Raw genomic sequence first — 20709 nt, 5'->3', positions numbered from 1 at the left:
AGGTCTTCCAAATGCTGGTTCACTCCTCAACTGGCCGCAACGGCTGGAGATGTGCCAATCCAAAGCCAGGAGCCAAGAGCTTCTTGGTCTCCCACGTGGGTGCAGGAGCCCAAGGACTTGGGCCATCTTCTTTTTTTTTTTTTTAATTTTTTGACAGGCAGAGTGGACAGTGAGAGAGAGAGACAGAGAAAGGTCTTCCTCTTGCCATTAGTTCACCCTCCAATGGCTGCCGTGGCTGGCGCGCTGCGGCCGGTGCACCGTGCTGATCTGAAGCCAGGAGCCAGGTGCTTCTCCTAGTCTCCCATGGGGTGCAGGGCCCGAGCACTTGGGCCATCCTCCACTGCCCTCCCAGGCCACAGCAGAGAGCTGGCCTGGAAGAGGGGCAACTGGGACAGAATCCGGCGCCCCGACCAGGACTAGAACCCGGTGTGCCGGCGCCGCAAGGCGGAGGATTATTGGGCCATCTTCTACTGCTTTCCCAGGCCATAGCAGGGATCAGAAGTGGAGCAGCTGGGTCTCCAACTGGCATCCACAAGGGATGCCGGCACTGCAGGCAGCAACTTCACCCACTATGCCACAGTGCCAGCCCCATGATGTGGTACATGGTACATGTGCTATATATTTCTTTTTGAAATTTGAAAAATTCTTAATTCCAAAATACATCTGACTTAATGAGTTTTGAGGATTATGGATCTGTATAACCAAACAAAAAGTTAAATGATAAAATATGTAATGAACAACCAATGTCATAGTAGTAGAAACATCTGAAATCAGTATTTGAAAAATTATCAGTTCTTGAGTCATGGTGTCTTTGTTGGGTGTCCTCACAATTAAGTAGGTACTCGGTGTTAGATCCTAAGGGACAGAGACAGATGAAGTGGAAATATTTTCCTGACATGTTCAGGCATAAGAAGATTCAGAGTATCTGTAAAAACTGAGTCCTTCAGAGGCCACCAAAGGTTAAAAACCAGAAAACAAATTCAGTCATCAAGAGGTAAGAGAGGGCCCAAAAAAAGGAACCAGAAGATAGTAGAAAGGAAAGATGAGAGTTGTTACAAACAGGGGTGAAACATCTGCAATGTATGGTGCATAAGTGGATGGCTTTAATATATAAAGTTAGAATAAACTGGTACAGACAGATAGTGCTAGGGCCTTAGATTTGGAAGGGGCCTTTAGAGGTTGTTTACCTCTGTATTCTCTCTGTGTTTTATAAAGGAGTTCCATAAAGTGCAATAATTTTCTTTCTAACATCTACTTTGTGGTTGAGCTACTAACAGCAAAAGGAAGACCTTTCTCTCTGTCTCTCTCTCTCACTGTCCACTCTGCCTGTCAAAAAATTAAAAAAAAAAATCATGTTGTGTATCTAGTGCTCTGTCTACTACCATAGGGAGGGAGTATTTCCATGGGGAGTGGTCAGCACTTGACTTTTCAGAGATTATGGGTTTTGAATTGAGTAAACTAATTTGTGAAACTAATTTGTTAAAACTTAACTCCTCATAAATCTCTGAATGTTTTTGCGTTTATTTTCCCATTTTTGAGTACCTTGATACCAAAGATAGTCTTAATATTTGTAATCCCCAGATCATATAGGCAGTGTTTTGCATAGTAAGGAGTAAAAAAAAAGGTTCAAATAGAGACAGACCAAAAATAAGTGGTATTATCTTGAAAAGAATACCACTAAGAATCTTGAGTTCTAGTTCTAGCCCTGCACTGATCATCTGCACAAGCTTTGTGCAAATCATTAAACCTCTCTGAGACCCAGTTTTTATTCTTAAAGAGGGTATAGTTGGGTGACTTTTTAACTCTTTAATCTGTGTTTTAGGTCTGTGTCTTGTTTGTCAGAACACAAAAATTGCCATTAATACTCACTGATTTTAATTGTTTAAAGGTTACAAAAGCATGGTTCATATACATTTAGATTTTTCAGAATCTCTGTGTATAGAGATATCTGTCTTGGTAAAATGTAAAAAAATTAATATGAACAATACATTCAACAGTAATCATTCAGAATTCACTGTGTGTATGCAAAACATTGAATAAAATGTGTTCTTTGTCTTCAAGTTGTTTAGAATTAAGAGTTTAAATAGTTAAAAAAGTAAACATAACAAGCTCTGTAGAGCTCAGATAGGTTTGGCTGAAATGAATCAGCTTCTAAAAGTATGGAATGACTGGCTATTCAACCTTTTGTTGGGACTGTTTAAATTACTTAGTATTTCATAATGTAAATATTTTGATACTGAACACTCCTTGATTCCTATGAAGGTAGTTTACCATCATTGAAGAAAACCTACAATCCTTGCAAATCAACTCAGAATATAATGTTTCTCATTGAATATCGCCAAGAGTAATGTAACTGTATTCCTTACCTCCCTTTTCTGAGTTCCAAGCATATACTAGAGCAATATACTCAGCTCACGTTATGCTGTATTAACTAATGGTAAAAGTATTTGGTGCAACTGCATAGCATTATGATTGACTGGTGAATATTTTAATAAAGGAGATCTAAATAAAGATAACATTTTTCAAAATAAAGGCATTGCTGGTGCTTGACTACCTGTTCTGTAAGATATTTCTTTAGCCTTGTCAGTTAATTTAGAGTATTTGAAGTTACCAGTTTGTGACAGTCTTTATAGAATGAACTATTTTGTGAAAAGTTTTTATGGGTACTTTCCTAGTCAAGTAAACTTTTTCATGCTTTTTAAAAATTTTTATTTATTTATTTAAAAGAGTTACAGAGAGGCAGAAGCAGAGAGAGAGAGAGAGAGAGAGAGAGAGAGAGAGATCCTCCATCCGAAGGTTCACTCCCGAGATGGCTGCAAGGGCTGGAGCTGTGCTGATCTGAAGCCAGGAGCCAGGAGCTTCTTCTGGGTCTCTCACATGGGTGCAGGGGCCCAGGGACCTGGGCCATCTTCTACTGCCTTTTCAGGCCACAGCAGAGAGCTGGATAGGAAGTGGAGCAGCCAGGTCTCGAACCAGTGCCCATATGGGATGCCGGCGATGCAGGCCAGGGCATTAACCTGCTGCGCCACAGCGCCGACCCCCTAGCTCAATGATTTTAATCTCCATGTCCTTCCATGTTTTTATCTGTAGTTTACATGGGACTGATATTTGCTTTTGTTTTTGTTTATTTCATAACATAATGTGAAGATAATAGGAGATCATTATAAAAATGCTCTTTGTAAGTTTAAAAGCGCTCTACATGTATTAATAATTAGTGAGGTGGTGATGGTATAAGATGATATATATATATGAAATGCCCAGCACAATGTTTGTTTGATACAGTGAATACTTAATAATGGTACTGCTGTTAACATTATCTACTTGTATATGTCTCCATAACTTTTCAATCATTTTATATTTCACATATTAAAATTTAATAATGGGGGCCAGCCCTGTGGAGATGTGGGTGAAGCTGCCACGTATAATGCCGGCATCCAGTATGGGCACCAGTTCAAGTCCGGGCTGCTCCACTTCCAATCCAGCTTCCTGTTAATGCATCTGGGAAAGCAGTGGAGGATAGCCCAAGTGTTTGGGCCCCTGCACCTGCCTGGGAGACTGGAAAGAAGCACCTGGCTCCTGACTTCAGCCATTTGGGGAGTGACTCAGAGATGGAAGACCTCTCTGTCTATTTGCCTTTGCCCCTCTGTAACTCTGCCTTTAAATAAGTACATCTTTAAAAAAATTTAATAATCTATTAGCATAATTTTTACAGATTATTTTTCATGCTTCACATTTTCTGTGGTTCTCTTAAGCAGAAACTCTTTTGCCCCAAATATGATCTATGTTTTATTTCTTTTTTTTTTAAATGTTTGTTTATTTATTTGAGAGGCAGTTACAGACAGAAAGAGGGAGAGACAGAGAAAGAGGTGTTCATCTGCTGGTTCACTCCCCAAATGGCCGCAGCAGCTGGAGCTAGATGGATCTGAAGCCAGGAGCCAGGAGCTTCTTCTGTGTCTCTCATGTGGGTGCATAGGCTCAAGTACTTGGGCCATCTTCTGCTATCCCAGGCCATAGCAGAGAGCTGTATCAGAAGAGAAGCAGCTGGGACATGAACCGGTGCCCATATGGGGTGCCAGCACTGTAGGCAGAGGCTTAGCCCACTAGGCCACAGTGCTGACCCCTCTATGTTTTATTTACTATACATTTTTTCCATTTTGTAAGTCTTTCTGTATAATATTATTACTATTTATAATTGTATAATCTTAGAAATAAAAATTTCAAACTAATTGTTTAACAGTTATTCTATGATACTCAATTCTTTTTAAAAAAAGATTTGTTTATTTATTTGAAAGGCAGGGTGACAGAGAGGGAGAAAGAGACAGATATTGTCTGTCTATTTGGGTTCACCCCCAAATACCTGCAATAGCTGGGGTTGGGCCAGGCTGAAGCCAGGAGCTAGGAACCCCATCCAGGTCTCCTACATAGGTGGCAGGGGCCCAAGCATTTGAGTCATCATCTGCTGTTCTCCCAGGCACATTAGCAGGGAGCTAGATTGGAAGCAGAGTAGAGAGGACTTGAACCAGCACTCCAGTATAGGATGCAGGCATTCCTAGAGGTAGCTTAAGCCACAGGTACAACGGCTGCCCCCAAATATTTTGAATTCAATATTTTAAAGTATGTCAATCTGAATTGTTCAATACTTGATCATATAGTAATATCACATTTAGTTATTTGAGTAAAAGCAGATGTTTTGAATTATACAATTTTGACTAAATTTTATCTTAATGTCAGGTAAATATAATTTATATTTCATTTTATTATAAGCAACAGATATTTTGCCCAGAAGGAGAAATTTTAGCCAATTGAAGATAATAGAGTAAAATAGTTTAAATGTAACAGTTTAGAATCCGTATGGATAATTGTTTGACTTACTTTTAATATTGCTAGGATTTCCTTAATATTTTTTCTCAAACTGTTTTTTTCTTCCTACCAAAAAATGATTCCCTAATAGTGATTAGAGCTTTTACTTAAACGTTAATGACTCTCTTCAAAATTAAAGTGGATATTGTTATTCAGGTAGTTTAATTCTTCCTAAGGAGGAATAAAAGTATTTTTCTATGTAAATGTGATTCAAATAATCATTATTCATTCTTTTTTCCTTTCAGGAAACTTGCCTTTGATAGTAGAAGAGGGGTAGAAAAACATTTGCAGTTTTTGTTTCATTTAGTGAACTAGTCAGGGACTGTTTACGCACAATAATCCAATGTTAGTTTAAGGTTTTTGGCTATGTTTCCGCATGAGCAAGAAAAGATTTTGCTTCCAATTCCTGCACATTATTTTTTTTATTAGTTGGTTGGATTTCCTATTCAGCAGCATTTTGCTTTCTTTCCTTTGGTCATTAATCTGTTCATTTTGGAAGGCTAAGTAATTAAAACAGTTTTGAAAGGGTTTGTATGTATGTCAGATCATTTGTTGGAACATCTACAAAAGCAATAAAATCCTAATCCAAATCCTCAAGATGCAGATGGTGTCATGAATGTTTTGAAGGCAGGAAACAATACAATCCTATTTTGAGAAATTCTATTGATTTTTAAGTCAAATAAATTTTCTTCCTACTCTTTAAAATACCTGACTGGCCAGATAATTTTTATGGCATCTGTTTACAGAAAAAAAAGTCTTCTAGTAGATTGAGATTTGAGTACTGCAGTTCCTGAGGCCTCAGAAAGCTCAGGCTTACTGTGGAGTTAACTTGTGTTTTCACCTGCCTTTTGCTGACTTCTGTAAAATGTGTTAATTTTTTCATCTGCTTTTCCTATTTCCTTCAGTGTAATTACCTCATCTCCTTAACTAGTTACTGTCTGCTCCTCAGCTCTGTATCTGTAACTGTGTGTTGGGTTTCTTTGGTACAGGTTAGTGCCTGACTTGGTTTGCTACACAAATATGAACAGATCATTCTGCCTTTAAAAAATTTGATAACTCCCTCTGTGAATTACCAAAAAACAAACAAACAAACAAAAAAAAACCCTCACAAAAACCCAAAACCAAAAAACCAAAAAGTGATCAATGAACCAGCCCCTGCCTACCTTCCTGATGCTTATATAGGACTACAATGTAATTTCCAAAATTTGCTAGGCTATTTTCATTCCTCTCCGCCTTTGCTCTTGTTCTTCCTTGCCTGAAATTTTGATCTCTTTCTCACTCCTACTTTGCCTGGGTGACCACTGTTTATCTTTCAAGACTCTGCTTGGATGTCATTACTTCCAGGAAGTCTTACTGGTTTACCGTGTGGCCCTGTCTTATCTTCCATGACAGACTTTGCTGTTTCATAGCATTTATATTTTTACCTATGGCTACCATTCAGTAGAGAATGAGCTCATTGAGAACAGGAGCCAAATTATAGTTTGTTTTTTGACAGAAAATATTGTAAACAAAAAATCTGTTTTATTGACCTTTCCTCAAGTCTATGTAAAAAGAAAAAGTCATATGTACTAAAGGGTGCTGATAAAAAGGAACTCTACAGCAAACATAAAAGCATGTTATATGTCTCGGACAGCTTTATTGATAGAAGGCAACTCATCCAATAACATAAACATTTAACTGTTTTTTACTCTGAATTCATTCATGGTTAGGGAGTGAGCCACATCATTACACCCTGAAGCTTCTGTATCACAGGAATTTTCTGTTTGTTCTGTGGAAATACCTGACTTAACAGTTGGGCATGACTGGTCAACTCTCAGATCATTTCAGATATAAGTTCTGTGTAGCAGGTGCATTTCCCAGTGTATGTTGACAACAGAGAGAAAAATACAGCTAACTGATTCCAGCTCTAGAACAACCTCAGTCTGTCACCATTCTCCAAAAGCCTTTGGCAGGAGATATATTGGAATGCTCTGACTGTCCACAGGCTTGGAAAGATGGCAATAGGAAAAAGTTGCTTTCATCCAGCCAGCTTTCTACATTTCTACAGTTCATGAAGTTTAACCTCTCAAAGAACTTTTAAAAGACAACAAAATTTTAAACACATTTAAGGAACATATTAATGCTAATCTCTACTTCCACCACTTCTCAGAGAGCTTGGCTCTTTCCTCCCTATGTTTCTGGAAGAAGAATTTCCCTAGAATTTATGAGAGGTAAGCATTTTAAAAACAGTACAGATCCCTGAAATCCCCACAATAGCCAGGAGGCCAAAAGTGGGAACTCAATCCAGGTCTCCCACGTGAGTGGCAGGAACTTGACAACTGGCCTGCTGTCTCCCAGGAAGACAGGAAGCTGGAGTTGGGAGTTTAGGAAACCAACGCATTGTGTCTCAATTTAAAATTTAAAATAAATAAAATGAAAGATGAAAAATATCTCTCTAAAAAATACTTAAGTATTCTCCCTTTTTTTCTGGTTAGTTTGTTTATTTTTTCAAAAATCCAGCTCTTCATTTTATTAATTTTTGTTTCAATTTTGTTTCTTCTCTAGTTTTAATTATTTCTCTTTTCTACTATTAGGGTTTGGTTTGTTCTTATTTTTCTAGGTCTTTGAGATGCATTGTTAGATCATTTATTTGATGCCTTTTCAATTTCTTGATGTAGGTGCTAATTGCTCTAAACTTAAACACTGCTTTAGCTGTATCCCATAGGTTTTCATATGTTGTGTTGTCATTAAATTCATTTCTAGGAAGTTTTTATCTCCCCTTTGATTTTTTCTATGACCCACTCTTCATTCAGGAGCATGTTCTTCATTCTCCAATGTTTGCATATTTTCTAGTTTTTTTTTTTTTTAAGAATTTCTTAAGTTGTTAATTTCTAGCTTCAGTCTTTTGTGGCCAGAAAAGATACAAGGTATGATTTCAATTTTCTTGAATTTATTGAGACTTGCTTTATGGCCTAGTATATTGTCTATCCTAGATAAAGTTCCATGCAATGATGAAAAGAATGTATTCTGTACCTGTAGGATGAATTGTTCTGTTGATAACAATTAGATCCATTTGGTCAGTAGTATAAACTAGCTGTTTCTTTGAAAAAAAAAATAATAAAAACAGTACAGATCCCAGGAGACAAACAAAACCAGAGAAGATTTATTACCACCAGACCTGTCCTATCAGAATGCTAAAGAAAGCTCTTCAGACATTAAACTCAGTGGTAAGGGTTAACTACAGAGGCAAATTGAGATTGCTGTAATATTGTACAGATGTAGAAACCATTTATATCTTTAGCATGAAAGCTACAATAAGTAAAAATAATTATATAATATAATAAAAGAGAGACCATAGGAAACCATTGTCAAATAGGACATCAAAAATTCACCCCAAATAGCCAAAGCAGTCTTTAGGAAAATTAACAAGGCAGGAAGCATTACACTAATTTAAAACATATAACACGGGGGCTGGTGCTGTAGCTCAGCGGGTTAAAGCCCTGGCCTGTGGTGCCGGCATCCCATATGGGCATCGATTCAAGTCCCAGTTGCCCCACTTCTGATCCAGCTCCCTGCTGATGTGCCTGGGAAAGCAGTAGAAGATGGCCCAAGTCCTTGGGCCCCTCCACTCACATGGGACACCTGAAAGAAGCTCTTGGCATCTGGCTTTGGATCGGCTTGGCTCCAGCTGTTGCAGCCATTTGGGGAGTGAACCAGCAGATCTAAGACCTCTCTCTGTCTCTACCTCTCTCTCTAACTCTTTCAAATAAATAAAATAAATCTTAAAAAATCATATTACACAGCTATAATAATTAAACCAGCATGGTATTGTCATAAAAACAGATATATAGACCAATGGACAATATATAGAGAGAACCTAGAAGTAAGCGTACACATTGATAGCCAACTGGTTTCAGACGAAGGTACTAAGAATATGCATTAGAAAAAGAACTATTTTTCAATAGTGCTGGGAAAAAGGACATCCACATGCAGAATAATGAAGATAGACCCTTATCTGTCGCCATGTTCAAAAAATCAACTCAAAACACCTGAAAGATTGAAACTAGTAGAAGAAAACAAAGGAGGTGTTTCAGGATAATGGTTTGAGCCAGGATATTTTGGGAGGATCAGACCCTCAAAGCATGGGCAACAAGCGCTTTTGAAAAACAGAGTAATGGGATTTCATTAAATTAAAGACCTTCTGCACAGCAATAGAAAATCAACAGAGTGAAAAGAGCCTACAGAATGGAAGGAAATATTTGCAAGCTATGCAATGGATTAATAATCAGAATATATAAAGAACTCAACTAAAGAACAAACAAAAATAATTTAAAAATTGGCAGTTGATCTAAACATTTCTCACAGGAATACTTATAAATGGGTAATAGGTATGTTTAATAATTTTCCACATCATTAATCATATGGGAAATGCAGATTGGAACCACAGTGTAACCTCAGTTACACTGGCAATTATCAAAAAGGATGAGGAGAAAAGGCAACCCTTGGGGCCAGGACAGCAGGTTAAGTCATTGCTTGCGATGCTAGCATCCTACATGAGTACTGATTCCTGTCTTGACTGTTCTACTTTTGATTCAGCTTCCTGCTAATGTGCCTGGGATAGCAGCAGAGGATGGCCCAAGTACTTGGGTCCCTGCTGCCTACATGGGAGGCCTGGGTGGAGTTCCAGGTGGTCAATGCAAACATGGTTTTGGCCGGTCCCAGCCCTGGCTGTTGCAGCCATTTGGGGGAGTGAACCAGCAGGTGGAAGATTTTCTCTTTCTTTCCCCTTCACCCCTTCTTTCTTTTCCTGTGTCTTTCTCTAACTCTGCCTTTCAAATAAATAAATCTCTAAAAACAGGCAACCCTTGTACATTGTTGATAGGAATGTAAATTAGTACAGCCATTGTTGAAAATAGTATGGAGGTCCCTTAAAAAGCTAAAAATAGAACTACTATATTGTCCAGCCATCCCTGCTACTTGGTGTATATTCAAGAGCATAAAAAAATCAGTATGTGGAAGACATATCTACACTGTCATGTGTATAGCAGCACTATTCATAGCCAAGAAATGAAAACAACCTAAATGTACATACACTGACGAGTGGATAAAGAAAATATGGTACATATACACAACAGAATACTACTCAGCCATAAAGTGGATAAAATTTTGTCATTTGCAACAACATGGATGGAACCAAAAGTTATTATGTTATGTGAAATATAAGCCAAGCACAGAAAGACAAATATCACATGATCTCCCTCATATGGAAAGCCTAAAAGAGGTGATCTCATGGAAGTTGAAATGTGGTTAACAGAGGCTGGAGAAAGAAGGGTGGAGGGGGGGATGGGTAAAGGGTGATTAATGGGTATGAAGTTATGGCTAGATAGAAGTAAGTTTCTGGGGTTCTACTGCACAGTAAGGTGATATAGATAAATATTAATAGAGTGTATATTTATATCTTAAAAATGAGAAGATAGGATTTTGAATGTTTCACCATAAAGATGTTAAACATTTGAGAGGATTGATTTGTTTACCCTCATCAGACATTATACATACAATGCATACCACATATACATCAAAACATCACATGGTACCTCATAAAAAGTATAATTTTTATTTGTCCATTAAAATTTATTCAAAGATTAATTAAAAAAGAGTTACACAGAGTTAGAAGGGGAAAGAAAGAGAGAGATCTTTCATCTGCTGGTTTACTCCCCAGATAGCCACAATGATCAGGAATGGGCAAGGCCAAAGCCAGGAGTCAGTAGCCAGGAACTTCTTCTGGGATTCCCACATGGATGGCAGGGACCCAAGGACTTGGGCCATTTCCAGGGAGTTGAATTGGAAGTGGAGCAGCTGGGATACGAACCAGTGCTTCTGTGGAGTGCTGGCATCATAGGCAGACTCTTTACCCATTATGCCACAAAAGTAGCCCCTTAAATATGTTTTAAAAACATTTTTAAAAATTCAAAATGTGAGGCCGGCGCCATGATTCAATAGGCTAATCCTCCTCCTTGCGGTGCCGGCACACCAGGTTCTAGTCCCGGTCGGGGCACCAGATTCTGTCCCGGTTGCCCCTCTTCCAGGCCAGCTCTCTGCTGTGGCCCGGGACTGCAGTGGAGGATGGCTCAGGTGCTTGGGCCCTGCACCCCATGGGAGACCAGGAGAAGCACCTGGCTCCTGGCTTCAGATCAGCGCAGTGCGCCAGCCACGACAACCATTGGAGGGTGAACCAATGGCAAAAGGAAGACCTTTCTCTGTCTCTCTCTCACTATCCACTCTACCTGTCCAAAAAAAAAAAAAAATTCAAAATGTGGGAAGGGATGGAATGCAAGTATAGTTTTTGTTACCTTTTTACTTTTTTTGGTTTCTTTTCCTATCTTTATGATCATTGTTGTTACTATCATATCAAAATAGGTTACTATAACCCAAAAGATACTTTTATAGCCTTATGTAACCACAAAGCAAAAATCTATAACAGGTACACCAAAAATAATACCCTCGGGATCAAAACACATCACTAATGAAAATTATTTAACCACAAAGTCTCTAAAAGAAAGAGAAACTTCAAAAACCTAGAAAACAAGTAACAACATGGCAGTAATAAGATTCTACCTAGTGACAATTATGTTAAATGTAAATGGGTTAAATTCTCCAATTAAGAGACATAGGCTGGGGCAGGCATCTGGTTTAGCAGTTAAGATGCTAGCTTGAGGGGCTGGTGCTGTGGCATAGCGGGTAAAGCTGCTGCCTGCAGTGCCAGCAGCCCATATGGGTTCTGGTTTGAGACCTGGCTGCTCTACTTCTGATCCAGCTTTCTGCCATGGCCTGGGAAAGCAGTAGAGGATGGCCCAAGTGCTTTGGTCCCTGCACATGCGTGGGAGACCCAGAAGAAGCTTCTATACCTTGGCTTCAGATAGGCCCAGTTCAGCCTGCTGCAGCCATTTAGAGAATGAACCAATGGATAGAAGATCTCTTTCTCTCTCTCTGCCTCTGCCCCTGTCTCTCTGTAATTCTGCCTTGCACATAAATAAATAAATCTTAAATAAATAAAAATTTTTTTGAAAAAAAAAAAAAAGATGCTTGGATGAGGGGCCAGTGTTATATAATGGGTTAAGCCACTGCCTGTGATGCTGGCATCCCAAATGGGCACTGGTTTAAGTCCCAGCTGCTCCACTTCAAATCCAGGTCTCTGGCAAAGCAGAAGAAGATGATCCAAGTCCTTGGGCTGCTGCACCCATGTGGGAGACCTGGATGAAGTTCCTGGGTCCTAGCCTTGGCCTGGCCTAGTCCCCACCATTGCAGTCATTTGGGGAGTGAACTAGCAGATGGAAGATCTCTATGTCTATATCCCTCCCTCTTTCTCTCTAACTCTGCCTTTCAAATAAATATAAATAAATGAATAAATAAAAAAAAAAGATGCTGGGTTGAGACACCTACACTCCATATCAGAGAGCCTGGGTTCATGTCCCAGTTCTGCTTCTAATTTCAGCTTCCTTCTGTTGTGCATCCTGGGAGCCAACAGGTGAAGGCTAAAATATTTGTGTCTCTGCCACCCATGTGGGAGACTGGGCTAAGTTTCTGGCTCCTGGCTTCAGTCCCAGCCCAGCCACAGTTGACTTGGGCATCTGGGAGAGAGCCAGTGGATGGGAGTTATCTCTCAAAAAATAACTTGTTTAAAAGGTAGGTTAAAAATCCCATTTTTATATAGATAAATTTTACTTATGGCTAACAATTATAGCAATAATTATCTGATGCTATATTTAATATATCTAGACTAGTGCTATCTGATAGTTTCCTGTGATAATATAAATATTCTATGTTTTTGCTCGCCAATAGGGTAGCTGGTGGGTATATGTGGCTGTTGAGCACATAGTAGCTATTGTGGCTGAGGAACTGAATTTTTACTTTGATTTCATTTTAATTAAAATTAAAATTAAAATTTAAATAACCACATTGGCTAGTGGCTACCAAGTTGGACAATGCTATTCTAGGCTGTACAATATCACCAGAAAGGTTGCGTTTTTTCTTTTTAAGTAAGTAATGTTGCAATTCTTTATTTTCATTTTTATTTAAAAGTCAGAGAGAGAGAGATTGAGAGATTGAGATTCTCTGTGCTGGTTCACTCTCCAAATGCCTGTAACATTTGGAAGTAGGACAGGCAAAAGCCAGGAACCTTGAACTCAATCCAGGTCTACTATGTAGGTGGCACAGACCAAAGTACTTGAGGCATCATCCACTGCTTCTCAATTTATGCATTACAGGAAGCTGGACAAGAAGCAGAGGAGCCAGGACCTGAACCACACACTTCACCATGGGTGTGGGAGTCCCAAGTTGTATCTTAACTACTGAGCCAAACACCTACCCCATTGAGGTTTCTTAAAATATATGTTAAATAGAGGCCCGTGCTGTGGCATAGCAGGTAAAGCCACTGCCTGCAGTGCCGGCATCCCATATGGATGCTGGTTCAAGTCTGGCTGCTCTACTTTTGATCCAGCTTTCTGCTGTGGCCTGGGAAAGCAATAGAAGATGACGCAAGTTCTTGGGCCTCTGCACCCACCTGGGAGACTCAGAGGAAGCTCCTGGCTCCTGGCTCTGGATTGGCACAGCTCCGGCCATTGCGGCCATTTGGGGAGTGAACCAGCAGATGGAAGACCACACCCCACCCCATGCCTCTGCCTCTTTGAAACTTTGCCTTTCAAATAAATAAATAAATCTTAAAAAATGTGCTAAATAAAGCACTTGGTTGTAATAAAAGTGTTACCCATAATCAGTTGACACATAGTCTATAATACTGATTATATGTCTCTATTGAATGGAGATTTTTGTATGAAAAATACCTTCATGGCCTAAAAACTCAATGTGCTTGATAATGTTAAGTGAACAGACCATCTTAAAAGAATACTATCATTGTTCTTAAGGGATTTATAATGTAGATATAGAAAAGATGATGAATGGAGCTAGTTCATATTAATAATTTTAGTGTAGACTAGTTGGTATATTTTGTAATATTCTTTCATTATATTTGCTGAGAATCTCTACTATTTGACTAAACTTTTTGGAAACTTGAGAGACAGAAATTTTACATATTAATCATCATCTAAGAGTTTCACCACCATAAGGATGTAATAAAAAACTTTTTGTTATATTGAAGTCTCTGCTTTGGGGTTAACAGTGGAGAGAGTTACCAAAAGTAAAGTGTTAGAGGGCAAGGGTAAAAGAGGAAACAAAGTAAATATAATTAATTGGATTTAAGAAATCTAATTATCTAGAGTGGGTACACAGATTTTTAACCAGATTCTAGTGTGATCCCGGGTTACTTCATAGTTCTGGGAAGAACGATATTAGGAAACTGAATGACCACAAAGGAAAATTGCTTGGAAGACATTGTTGCTGTGTGGGAGGAGATGAAATTAATGGATAGCCTGAACAGTTCAAATTAAATCAGATGTATGATCTGGTCTAACCCCATTTAGTGCTTCTGTTAGATTGGAATGAAAATCACCTTTAATTGTCACTTATATTTTAATTTCACTTGGTTCTTTACATTTTGTAGAACATCACTTTCCTCAACTAAACATATGACCTGCTTGCTATGTAACATTTTACTCTTTCTTGGTTGGTACCTAAAAACGTTTTACTGTGTGAAAAGCCTCTATCACCTGTATCTGAAGCATCCTTCAAAAGAATAAAGAGGTTTCAAGTAAGGAAATCAATTACAGTGAATTTTTTACTACCCTTATAGGTGATCATTCCACCCATCTGAATTGTTAGACATTAAAAACAGTAGGAATGCATTATTTCCAGCTAAATAAAAATGAATCCAAGTCTTTACCATTAATTTAAATGATGCACATTTAAGATTTGGGTTAGCTTTCTCTTTCAGTCATATTAAATTTTGGTGATGTGTTTGTATCTCTGGGAAGGCAGGTTCTATTTAGATTTTCAAGTGGAAAAGCCAAATAAAATGTCTCAAGACATTCTTGGCACAGTTGGAAGCATGAAGTGCCAAAAAATTTCATGAGAAAAAGACAACCTGTTTTCTCAAGGTTTCAAGTGCAGTTAAGGAAATTCAAGAAGGAAGATTCTTAACCCCTACTGTTATCCTCGTTTGTGCAAGAGAAATCGAAGACCTGAGGTTAAGTAGCAGAAAGCAGAGTGTTAAAAGGGTGTTACTACGTCCTCCTTTGCTTGACAGAAAAGAAAGATAAGGTGTGCACATGTGTATACAAGCATGAACATGGGTATAAAGTATAAGCCTCAGGGTTTAAGGTCAGGCAAAGTAAGGAGTATTGAGGCTGTTTTGCTCTGTATTTCCAAGTTAAAAAAAAACAAACAGTTTGATGAAGAGAGAAGTTATATAACTTGCCTAAGGGCATTAATCATGGATGAGTGTGCTGTAAATCCACATTTGCCTGGCTCTAAAACCTGCCCTCTTCATTTTCCCTTTCTTTCCTTCCTTCCTTCCTTCCTTCCTTCCTTCCTTCCTTCCTTCCTTCCTTCCTTCCTTCCTTCTTTTTAAGATTTTATTTATTTATTTGAGAGGTAGAATTACCGACAGTGAGAAAGGTCTTCCTTCGGTTGGTTCACTCCCCAGATGCCCACAATGGCCCAAGCTGCTTCTTCCTGGTCTCCCATGTGGGTGCAGGGGCCCAAGGACTTAGGCCATCTTGTACTGCTTTCCCAGGCCACAGCAGAGAGCTGACTTGGAAGAGGAACAACCGGCACTAGAGCTGGCGCCAATGTTTGATGCCGGTGCCGCAAGTGGATTAACCTAGTGCGCCATGGCAGCAGCCCCGCTTTCGCCCTTTCTAGGCATTGTCCAACCGTATTCATACATCCTGCTCTTCTTTCCCTTCTTACCTCTCTGCTTTGACTCCAATTATTTTCTGAATTTTACTTCTTCTATTGTCTTTCCTAGCTTTTCCTCACTACCTCTTAAACATTTTTCCTTTTCTCTTAAATTACAGTTTTGTTTTTCTTCTATGGAGAAAGTAGAAGTGGCATCAAAAGGTGATTACATTTATGGTTTAAAATCTTTATTTATGGACATTGTGGCACACGGTTTAGGCCACTGCCTGGGTCACCAACAGAGTGCCAGTTTGAATCCCAGCTACTCTGCTTTGGATCCAGCTACCTGCAAACTGCCTGGGAAGGCAGCTGATGATGGCACAAGTTTTGGGTCCCTGCTACAGATATGGAGATCTTGGTGGAGTTCTGGGCTTCTGGCATTGTTTTGGTTCTGGTTGTTGTGAGCATTTGGGGAGTGAGTCCATGAATGGAAAATTTCCTTGTCTCTCCATTCTCTGTCACTCTGCATTTCAAATAATAAATAAATAAATAAATCCTTTTAAAAAAGAAAATACTGCAGGCAGAGTGTCAGCAGAGGATTAAAAAAATAAAAGTTTACTTGTTATGAAAACTCATATTATAGTTATCCTTTTTACAAGATAATTAAATACATTTAATTTAAAGAAAAATAAGCATGTTTCTATCACAACTTATTGAAAAGAACATTATCAATTTGTTTAAATGCCATTTTACAGTAAGTGAAAAAAACAAAAATGATCCTAAAAAACAGTAAAATATAGTGTGGTCAATATAATGTAAATTTAGTGAAAAAAAATGTATGTACAAGAGAAGACTGTGAATATATGCACTAAAATATCACCTTTATGCTTAGTGAAATAAGCCAATCCCCCAAAAAACCTAAATATCATGTTTTCTCTGATTTGTGGAAACTAATATACAGAGTACAAAAAAAGTATGAGTGAAATTTACATCATTTTTTTCCCCACTTAACTTTTCTCATTTTCATTTTAAAAGCATTCAAAATGTACCTTATGGGGGCCGGCGCCTTGGTGCAGTAGATTAATCCTCTGCCTGTGGTGCTAGCATCCCATATGGGCGCCGGTTCTAGTCCCAGCTGTCCCTCTTCCAATTCAGCTCTCTGCTATGGCCTGGGAAAGCAGTAGAAGATGGCCCAAGTGCTTGGGCCGCTGCACCCATGTGGGAGACCAGGAAGAAGCTCCTGGCTAATGGCTTCAGATCGGCTCAGCTCTGGCCACTGTGGCCATTTAGGGAGTGAACCAGTGGAAGGAAGATCTTTCTCTCTGTCTCTCCCTCTCACTGTCTTGTAACTATACCTCTCAAATAAATAAAATCCTGAAAAAAAAAAGTACTGTATGTAATTGTACAAAAGGAGTGCAGTGAAACAAGCAAATGAGGGTACTTCAAAAAGTTTATGGAATACGGAATTAAAAGGTAGGTTTATTTTAGTTTCAAAAAGTTTTGAGATCTATGTGGCTTTTTCATAATATACATTCTCTTTTTTAATTTTTCCTTTTTTATTTATATAAAGGAAGCAAATTCCATGTATTTCATATATACAGATTTAAGAGTATAATGATACTTCCCACCCTACCCTCCCTCCCCCACTCAGTCCCAGCCTCCCTCCCTCCTTCTCCTTTCCATGTTTCTTTTTAATTTTTGCAGTAACATACTTTCAATTTACTTTATATACACAAGCTTAACCCTATACTAAATAAAGAATTTAACAAGTAGTTTGTAGTAAAACCACTGTTCCTCAAGAGGAACTATCAACAATAATAAAATCTCAAAATGTCAATTCCATGCATGTACATTAGATTTTTTTGTACTGTGTCTATTAGTTACCAAATTAGGGAAAAACATATGGCCTTTGTCCTTTTGGGACTGGCTTATTTCACTAAGCATTATGATCTCCTGTCGGGGTCTCAAGTCCAAGGCTGGGCCCTGACCAGCAGGGGCCAGTACAGACACTCCCCAACAAGGCGAACGGGAAGGGTAAGGTCGACGGGTGATGAACACACCACAAGCACCTGTGGGTTCTGTTGAAGCAGGAACCGCTTTATTGAGGAAGTGTACAGGCTTATAAAGCTTACGAAGGACATGCGCAGTAGGGGAGCCAATCAGAGAAAAGGTCACACAGACACGGGTGGACCACGCACAGGGGCACCTTAAGTAAAGTATAGGGATCACGCACTGTCCAGGTGTCCGGAACTAAAACGGGCCTATCCCTGCCAGTGGTCTGATCTTAACCGCAGCAGCTGCAGACTCACCCCTCGAACATCCGAACATCCGCCAGGCGCCATGTTGTAATGGAGATTTTAGGCAATGCCCAACAATCTCCAGTTGCATCCATTTTGTTGTGAGAGACAGAATTTCATTCTTTTTTTTTTTTTTTTTACAACTGAGTAGTAGTCCATCATGTATATATATATACCACAATTTCTTTATCCAGTCATCAGTTAATGGACATCTGGCTTGATTCTCTATCTTAGCTATTGTGAATTGAGCTGCTAAAAATATTGGGGTATAGATAACTCTTTCATATGCTGATTTAATTTACTATGGGAAAATTTCCAGGAGTGGAATGGCTGGGTCATATGGAAGATCTGTTTTTAGATTTATGAAGAATCCCCATACTGTCATCCACAAGCTTATATTAGTTTACATTCTCACCAACAGTGTATTAGGGTACCTTTTTTCTGCAACATCTTCACCAGTATTTGTAATTTTATGATATTTGCATGATAGCCATTTTAACTGGGATGATGTAAAACCTCATTGTGGGAAATTGACATCTTGAGATTTGGTTTTTATTTACAGTCCTTGCCTATATTCCTGAGGACCAGTGGTTTTTCTGCTTAATACTTGTTGAATTCTTTATTTAGTGGAAGACTAAGCTTGTGATTACAAAGTAAATTCAAAGTATGTCATCACAAAAGTTAAAAGAAAAATAAGGGGAGGAGGAGGGAGGGTGAGAAGTATCATTATGTATGTTTTTTTACAACTTTCAAAAATTTATGTAAGGTAAACAAATTTCATATATTTAATGCATACAGGTTTAGGACCATAGTGACACTTCCCAGCCTACTCTTCCTTCCACCCTCCCTCCTCCTTCCTTTCTTATCCCTTCTTTTAATTTTTATGATGACATACTTTCAGTTTACTTTATAATCATAAGCTTAACCCTCTACTAAGTAAAGAATTCAACAGCTAGTAAGAGGGAAATACACAGTTCCTCAACAGTAGAGAAAAGGGATGTAAACAATAGTCTCCAGTTCTCAAAATGTCAGTTTTGCTCATATGAGTTACATTTTTTGTTGCTCTATTAGTTACCACAGATCAGGGAAAGCATGTCTTTTGGGGACTGGCTTATTTCACTAAGAATAATAGTTTTCAGTTGCATCCATTTTGCTGCAAAAGACAGGATTTCATTCCTTTTAGGGCTGGGTAGATTTCCATAGTTATATATATATATCACATTTTCTTATCCAGTCATTGGTTGTTGGGCATCTGGGTTGATCCATATTTTAGTTATTGTGAATTGAGCTGCAAAATACATGGGGGTACAGATAACTCTTTCATGTAATGATTCTGGGTAAATTCCCAGGAGTGAGATGATGGGGTCATATAGTAGATCTATTTTCAGATTTCTGAGGAAGCTCCATACTGTCTTCCACAATGCTGTACTAGTTTGCATTCCCACAGTGTATTAGGGTACCTTTTCCCCCACATCCTTGCCACATTTGTTGTTTTTTGATTTCTGTATGAGAGCTATTCTAACTGGGAAAAGTTGGTATCTTATTGTGGTTTTTATTTGCATTTCCTTAATGGCTATTGATCCTGTTGTCTGTTGGCCATTTGAATTTCATCTTTTGAAAAGTGCTTTTTAAGCCCTTTGCCCAATTCTTAACTGTTTTGTTTATTTAGTTGTTGTTGAGTTTCTTGAGTTCTTTATTAGATTCTGGATGTTAATCCTTTATAAGTTGCATATGTTGCAAATCTTTTCTTCCATTCTGTTGGTTGCCTCTTCATTTTGTTCAGTGTTTTTCCTTTGCAGTGCAGAAGCTTCTCAATTTGATGTAATCCCATTTGTCAATTTTGGCTTTGATTGCCTGTGCTTCTGGGGTATTTTCCTAGAAGTCTACCTATGTCAATGTCTTGCAGAGTTTCCCCAATTTTCTTCTCTAGTAATTTGATGGTATCATGCCATAGATTTAGATACTTTATCCATTTTTAGTGAATTTTTGAATAAGGTGTATGGTAAGGTTCTTGTTTCATTCTTCTGCATGCAGAGATCCAATTTGCCAAGCACCATTTTGTTGAAAAGACTGTCCTTTCTCCAGAGATTGTTTTTAGCTCTGTTATCAAAGACTAGTTGGTTGTAGATGTGTAGATTGATTTCTGTGGTTTCTAATCTGTTCCATTGGTCTTCACGTCTATTTTTGTGCCATAACCAGGATGTTTTGAAATCTGGTATTGTTATGCCTCCAGCTTTGTTTTTGTTGTTTAAGATTGTTTTAGCCTTTTGGGGTCTCTCGTGTTTCCGTATGAATTTTGGCATCTTTTTTTCCTAAATCTGAGAAGAGTGTTGTTCCTATTTTGATTGGGATAATATTCAATCTGTAAATTGCTTTTGGTAGTATGGACATTTTGATGACATTAATTCCTCCAATTCAGAAACATGGAAGATTTTCCCTTTTTTTTTTTGCATTGTCTTCTATTTCTTTCTTTAATGTTTGTAATTTTCGTTATAGAGGTCTTTGACATTCTTGGTTAAATTTATTCCAAGGTATTTAATTTTTTCTATATCTATTGTGAATGGGATTGATCTTAGAAGTTCTTTCTCAAACATGGCATCGTCTGTGTATACAAAGGCTATTGTATGTTAATTTTATTTTTTATTCTATTTTTTAAGATTTATATTTATTTGAAAGGCAGAGTTACACAGAGAGAGAAGGAGAGACAGAGAGGGAGAGGGGTCTTCCATCCACTGGTTCACTCCCCAATTGGCTGCAACAGCCAGAGCTGCGCCGTTCTGAA

Source organism: Lepus europaeus, chromosome 4, assembly GCF_033115175.1.
Source record: "Lepus europaeus isolate LE1 chromosome 4, mLepTim1.pri, whole genome shotgun sequence".
NCBI classification, from domain to species: Eukaryota; Metazoa; Chordata; class Mammalia; order Lagomorpha; family Leporidae; genus Lepus; species Lepus europaeus.
The sequence above is the reverse complement of the archived record's forward strand: the minus strand, read 5'-3'. Positions refer to the sequence as shown.